The 7,817-nt window shown below is 42.7% G+C and overlaps 1 protein-coding gene across 3 annotated transcripts in view; it reads right to left on the reverse strand.

Moving 5' to 3' along the window:
* Znf609 (zinc finger protein 609) overlaps positions 1-7,817 on the reverse strand; it is a 197,809-nt gene that overhangs the window by 187,937 nt on the left and 2,055 nt on the right. The gene's annotated exons all lie outside the window — the stretch shown is intronic.

A 7,817-nucleotide genomic window follows, 5' to 3' on the forward strand; every position in this document is an offset into this window, starting at 1 on the left:
ATATTTTGTTTGTTTGTTTGTTTGTTTTGTCTTTTTGAGATAGGGTCTTGCTATGCAGTTCAGGCTGGCCTTGAGCTCACTTTGTAGCCCAGGTGGGTCTCGACCTCACAATGATCCTCCTGCCTCAGCCTCCCAAGTGCTGGAATTATAGGCGTGCGCCACCACACACAAGTTATATTCTTGAATATCCATTTCAGCTCACATGAGCGAAAGGTCATTCCAACCAGACTCAAAGTGCCCCACCTTAGAAATGTTGCTAGGAATGCAGCTGACAACATACCAAAAGCCCAATAGCTATCCTCTGTAAGAGCAGAGCAGACACTGCTCTGTTCCTCTACAAATACTGAACTATAGTCTAAGAAATTACAGATATCAGTGTGAAGTGTGGTAAAACCATGCAATGTGGCCCAACTGCCAGAATCTGGATTTCATGCTGTGGTTCAATTTCCAAAGGTTATATGGCATCTATTCTCACCACCTGCCAATAGAATTCCCCATGATTTACTTGACTTTTTTAATGCACCCACAAAAGCTACTTACATTTCTAATATAAATCTTTCTAAAATCTCACCTTCAAGTACAGCACTTCCCAAAATAATCTTCAGATTAATTGGAAATTAGCACTGTGCTACACAGATGGTTGAGAGTAAAGAAAAGCACTTCTAGAACTTCTTATGAGTCCAAAATAAATAGTCCGGCCCACTAAATTTTCCCGTTTAGACTGATGGATGTTTTAACTGCAAATTTAAAAACAGTGAATGCTAGAAGGTAGATTAAACATGTAATGTCTGCCAGGCGTGGTGGCATATGCCTATAATCCCAGCAATTCGGGAGGCTGAGGCATGAGGAGTGCCGTATAGCGTGGGCTATATAGTGAGACCCTGTCTCAAAAACCAAAATGAAACAAAACAAAAAATGATTTCCCTATATTAACAACAACAAAGGATTAAGACCACCATCATCTTAACGTTTAATAAACAGCTGCCTTTGGAAATCTCAAATCTAAGAATTAACTGGGAAATTCTGATAAAAATCCAAACGTGGGGGGAATAAACCACTTAGTTATGTAATTTTATTCCCTTAAAACTTCTTGGAAGATGGAGGACAGGTGAAGCCTGACATGACCAAGGCTTTGGGTTAGATCTACAGAACTCGCAAAAAGCAAGGGAAGAAGGCAGGCAGGTCGGCAGGCAGCCAGGCAGGCAAAACAAAAGAAAAAGAAAAAGAAAAAGAAAAAGAAAGAAAAGTGATTGAAGTCTGGGGACGCACCTCAGTGCGAGGCCCTGAGTTTGATCCCCGCCACCTGTCTGTCTGTCTCGCTCTCTCACACAAACACAGAGCCAAATAAAACACTATAGGCAACTCAGTTTCAGTTCCAAGTTAACTCAAAGGAAGGTTTCTACTGACAGAACAAAAATGGAAAAATACCCAACTAGACTTTGCAATCAGTTCCACTGGGCTCAAAGATTTCAGACATAAGAAATTATTAGCTGGGCATGGTGACATATAATTCCAACCACGTGGGAGGCTGAAGCAGGAAGATTCCAAGCTTGAGGTCAGCTTGGGCAACTTGGTGAGATCCTGTCTCAAAAAAGGGCTGGGAATGTAGCCCAGTGGTAGAGCTCCTGTGCAGTATGTATGAGGCCCTGGGGTCAATCCTCGGAAGAGGGAGAGGGAGAAACTGATCACTAGATTCCTGACTGAGGTCCTCCTTGATGACGTGTGGCAAGTCCTCCCAGATACAATTCCCTTTCCCAAGCCAAGGTTCTTTTTTGGCAGCTTTCTGCTTTCTACTTCTGTGCTATAAGCACACTGGAGAAAGGTACGCACAAGCTGGCGAGCCTGCAGAATGACAGCACAAGACCTTCCAAGCAGAAAAGGGGGCTTTAGAAAAAGCACAGCTTTCCAAACAGCAGAGAGGAGGAAGAGTCAGGTCCCAGGGAACTAACGCTGCACTCATCAGCCTTCCTCAATACTGACTATATTTTTGACACAGCAGTAAAAAACTACTCACTTATTTCAACCATTTTGCCCAGTTTTCCTATCACCAATTTCACATCATTAGAAATTCTACAATTAAATGGAATCTTAGAGATCAATTTTACAGATAAGGAAAGTAAAAACAAAGGAGTAACTTCTACAAGGTCACAAAGCTAGTTAGAGGCTCAGTTCTGGCCAGAACTTGGGTTTTATGACTCCCCATTGGTTTTTTCCTCTATGTCTTAAAAAGTTATACCAGTGAAGAAAACACAATATTACTAGTTTACACAGTATCTTAACTGTAACTAAGCTACCCCAAAATAAAATTCATCCCAGGCTGGCATTTTAACTCAGTGGCAGAGCCCTTGCCTAGCATATATGAGACTCTGGGATCAATTCCCAGCACCACTAAATAAATAAAACTCATCCCCATAAAGAGAACAAAGTGTTACAAGAGGAAGGAAGGAAGTACTCCCAAGTCCAACAGAAAGAAGCAACATTTGTTAACAGGGGCAGGGCTTTAGGGGTGCGACCTGGCAGATATTTTCTGAGGTATTTCATTACCACCTGCCAGAATGTATGTCCTGTGCTTATATCAAATACCCTGACAGGAACCACAATGACCCTTGTGGCAAAAGTCTAAAAGTCTACTTCTGGCACAGGTACACCGATGGTACAAAAGGAACCCAAATGTGGTATCAAAAATCAAGCAGAAAGGAAAGCTGAAGGGGTGAAAACACTGCTTAGAGCAAATAATTCTACAAATAAGAATAAAAATACAAGAAAGAAATTGGTCAGATACTAACAACCAGAGAGCAATAAAAAGAAGGCAGTTTCAGAGCCTGGCTGCCATCACACAGCTCTCACCTGCAAAAGAAATGAGGAAAATTTCTTGCAGAGACAGGAGAAAAATCCTATGTTTGCCCCTGAGTGAGGGACTAGATATGACCTAATAGGTATTTGCCATCTCTTATTTCTGGGACTCTGATCCAAGAACAAACAGCAAGAGAACCATGAAAAATCGGCCCTGTTGGATCTGGAGTTCTGCCCTGACAAGATAGAAAGCTCATTCATACATCTGACTGCGCTCATGAGACTGCAGTTCAACTCCTGCTGCTAGAGCAAAGGGAGGGGGAAAAGAAGACAGAAAGGGGTGAGAGGGAAGGAGGTGGAGGATCTGGGTTGTGACTATAATAGCTACAGTAATTAGAGTGTTTCCAAGCTGCTAGAGAAGTCTTCAGAGCAGAGAACGGGAGACATGGGGGAGGGGGAGAAGCATGAGGAAGCAAACTACCAAGAACGCCAAGAAAGGATATGGTGGTTTGTGAACAGTTTAAATAAAACAAACAAAAAAACTGTGATAGCTTTATATGGGAAAAATCAAGAAGTTTATATTCTTCCTCAGAAGTGAATACTAAATAATTAACTGCTATCACTAGGATACCACTTTAAGTCAGATTACGAGCTAGATTTAAGATCCTGTAAATGTCCTTGTCTGTACCTGAGTCCAAGGGTCCTGACCTCAGAGTCACTGTTTGCCTCATTTTCCCTCAGATCTCGCCTCCCTCTGATAAAAGGTCACAGCCTTTACTTGGGCTGATGGAAAAGGGATTTCTGAGCTATAACACAGTATATTCCCCTTCAATCAACTATTAATTAGTACCCTGTAATTTCATTAAATTGTGTATATGTGTGCGTGGGTGTGTTTCAAAGAAAGAAGCACACAGTCTATGGCCTATACAGAAACAGCACTCAGAGGCTGAGGCAGGAGGATAGATGACAATCTGAGGTCAGCCTGGGCTGCACGATAATTTCAAGGTGAGCCTGAGCTATATAGTGAAACTCTGACTTAAAAAACAAAAACAACAACAAAAAGACTACAGGGCAATAAAAAGGTCAAAAAATAAACAATAAGTAACTTGCTTATAAATTTAAGGTACCATGCCAATGCCTTCTATAGTGGCATAAGCATGTGAAAGGAAATAAAACCATATTAACAGAATGTAACAATGATCCTCTACAAGAAAAATCTGAAAAATTTCAGAAAACCTCAAGTCTCATCTTCCAAGTTATAAGAAATACTGTAATTGTTTTTAAAAGAAATATTTTAGCTGGGCGTGGTGGCGCACACCTGTAATCCCAGCACTGGGGAGGCTGAGGCAGGAGGATTGTTGCAAGTTCAATGCCAGCCTAGGTTATAAAGTGAGCTCAAGGCCATCCTGAACTGCATAGCGAGACCCTTTCTCAAAAAAAAAAAAAAGAAATTTAAGTAGAGATAATTCCTTGACATTTTTTTTATTAACATTTTGCCCACTAGTGATAATTTGATTCTAAGAAATGATGTTGAACTCAGTATCAGGGAAAGGAGTTACAAAGGTGCTGGAAAAAAATTTAAAAATGAATAAAAGAAATAGTTGAAGAGATGCAAACTTCATGTAAAGAATTACCTTCATAAAATAAAAACATGCAAATTTCTTGATAAGGCATATCATGTAGAAACAACACAAAAAGTCTATTATATCCTTTGCATAAAACCTGTTGGGTATCCTCCCTTGGTAGGCCAAATCTTTTCCACCACACTAAAACCAAAGAATTTTCTGTTTTCCATTTCCCTCTAATAAACAAGTACTTAAATTACCACTATTTCCTTCCCATTCATCGGGCAAAAAGCCAGAACTCCCAGAAATACAATAAGGCCATGTAGGACCATGTCTAGGGCATGCTACTCAGGAATCTAAAAGAAAAAGACAGAAGAACCTCTTTTCTCTCTTCCATTATCATCTCACTAACAAATCAACAATAGGCATTAAGAACTGTGAAACAAAGTGCAATTTCACACATCTGAACTGAACCTAAACCACAGAAGACTAAGCAGTTTCTTGTCACTGTGGCATGTGATTCTTCAACCACCTGCTCAATAATCCCTCTTCAGCTGCACAGCTGCTGCCAATTCCACATGCCTTGCCAGGCAGGTGCTGTGGTGAATTACCTGTTCCCTAGTGAAAAGAGTCCTTTCCTGACACTTGGTGGACCCAGAACCTGCCTATCAGCATCACCTATCTTCATTTTGTCACCGCCAACTCTGTCAGAGAGGTATAATAAAGCCCAGTTAAAACACTGATGTGATTTTGTATTTTGCAGTTTCTTTTTTGTTTTTAAAGGGAAACTGGTTCTTTAAAATCCAGTAGAAGTGAGAATTAAGCTCCTATCAAGAAAACTGGCCACACAGCATGAGGCTGCCCTATCTCAGAGCAGCCCCATCTGCCTGGCAGTATTCCCAACCATGCTGGTTTTCCACAATGGAAATAACAATTGCTCAGCTCCCTTTGGAGCAGGACAAAGTGGCAGTGAAAGTACTAAGGTAACTCAGCAGAACAGAAAGGGAAGGTAGAGTGGGAGGTTCTGGAGAACAAGAATCAGTCCTGTATGCACTCTCCACACCTGAGTTCGGGCAGGAGTGCTGGGAGTCAAATAAATAAGGAGTGGCATTTCCACTTCACAGAGCAATCAGTAAACCCCTCAGCAAATTATCCTGTTCCAGTCATTTAGCTGCTATATGTTAATTGCAACATAATTACTACCAGGAGCCAAAATTATGCTTCCATATCCTCACACAAAAGGAGCACTTATCAGTTTGGCTATCTACACCTCTCATAAGGAAATATTTCCTACCAAGAAGCTGGGGGAAAAATTCAAAGCGCTCTCTGAAAGACAGTCACAATCAGAAGACTCAGATAAGATTCCTTGTGGCAAGGGCCCAACTCTGAAACTACTAAACCTAATCAGGGCAAACTTAATTTGAGGCTGCTGACTCCACTGTCACCTGACAGCACTGGGAAATAAATGCTGACCGACACAAAATAAAAAGGCTGGACTCAACCGAGGTTTCATTCAAGAGACCCAAACAGCTCTACTATGGCCTTAAGAAGCAGCTGTGTTATCAAAAAATATACTGGTTAAGAAGAGCCTAAGACCACTGAAAGCCCAACACCATCTAAGTGGCATGCCATCTTTTTCAGAACCTCAGTGAAATAAAGGGATGAGAGAAGCACCACAGACTACCTCAGAAAGATCTTTACCAAAGTCGAGGCCCCATTCAATAACACCCTGTGGAAATGGCTGGCTGGGTGCAGTGTGTAGTGTGTTGTTCACGATTCCCTTCTCACGATGAATTTTATTTCTAAGCTCTTTTTAGAGAAAAGTTTCCTTAAGGTCCCAAAGGGAAACCTCTTTTCTAACCTCAAATAATTTCTCACAAAACAGTTATAGAAAACTAACCTGATAGTGTTCGGGCACCTGTATAAGGTACACACAAGGATAGGATTCCTTCTAGGCTGTTCTCATTTTTCTCTTATGAATAATTCCCAAGACCTAAACGATATTGTTAATGTCTCCTTGGCAAATTTCTCCCTCATACTGAGGCAGATAAGGGACTTCCCACAAAATGAGCGCGTCCTCTCCTTTCACTAGACTTAAAATAATTATAAAAGAAAGTTGTTTTGTTTTCACAGCTCGTCTGGTTAGGTAAATTGTGTGGCTTTTTTGTTCTGCAATTACTGGACAAGAAGTCACCATTAAAAAAGGCAGCTGGTCCTTGGCTCCCCATCTTAACTCTGCACAGGTTTTTAGCGGTGCTCCTAAACCAAAAGCAAAAAAATCACTGCGTGAGTGTCCCATTTCTTTTTTAAAAAATTAAACATGATGCTTCCAGTAAGAATAGAAACCTCCCCTCGCTGTCTTCTTCCTTAAAGGTCTGACACGAACACCAGAGTCCAGCGTCCCACACACTCTTGCTCCACAACTTAGTACAGGCTAAGCAAAGAGGCAGGCACAACATGGCTGGCATCCCCTATTCTTCTGAAAAATGTGTGCCAATGAGCTCTGCATTGTTCCTCTCTCAAAAAGAAGAGCCTTTCTGTCTGGCCTCCTCCAATGGCAAGCCCCAGTCTGGAAAAGGAAGAAAATGGCACTGAGGAGCTTGGGAGATGGAGCATATCCAAAGCTCTCAGACAAGACTTGAACCTATGACCTTCACTGTGTACACAATAGGCGGGTGAGAGGGACCGGTTTATCTCTGCTGCAGCAGTTCTCAGCCCTGGGGTAGCACTCCCGATAAAATGACACGACTATTGTGTGTGGCAGCAGAATAGTCACCTCCTTACAACAGCCTAAACCAGCACTCCCTCCCCCAAGACAAAGCAGCAGGGGTGAAATTAACTCAAGGCTGCAAAGCAAAGCCTAATACAGAAAAGAGAGGCCTGCGGGGGCTTAGGGACTCTCCTCAACCCCTGGGGCTCTGAACACATGGCTGAAAACAGACAGGCTTCCTCTCCGTCTTTCCCACTCTCATTTAGGTAGGAAGCCGTTTCTTAGAGAATTTAATCATCTGTGATTTGTTCAGAAATATTCCCCCCGAAGGGCTCTGATCTCTCCACCCTGTGTGAGCCTAATTCCTAGAAGCTGAAATGACTGTTTGCTGCTGCCTGTTTCACAAACACACATTAATTGGTCAGATGTGTCTCCTCCTCCTCAACCCCAGAGGGAGGAAGGAGAATCTGAGCAAAGCGCAGAGATGATCCAACCGTAATTACACATAAAGGGAAAAGAGGGCAGCGAGGGTTTTCCAAACAGGACAGGGTCACTAACCCTCCCGGGGGGGTAACAGGGATAACAGTTAAAGTCCAGGCCCGGGGATCCCTCCATCTTGAAGAAAAGCACCGGAGTAAATGGGACCCGGGGCCGGGAAGGGGCACACACCCACAGCCGGCTCACGCCGCGCTCCGGCCACCTGGCTGCCCCCTCCGGGGCCGCGCACACGTCGGGCCCGGCGCCCCAAC

Source organism: Chinchilla lanigera, unplaced genomic scaffold, assembly GCF_000276665.1.
Source record: "Chinchilla lanigera isolate Chin_1 unplaced genomic scaffold, ChiLan1.0 scaffold00049, whole genome shotgun sequence".
NCBI lineage: Eukaryota > Metazoa > Chordata > Mammalia > Rodentia > Chinchillidae > Chinchilla > Chinchilla lanigera.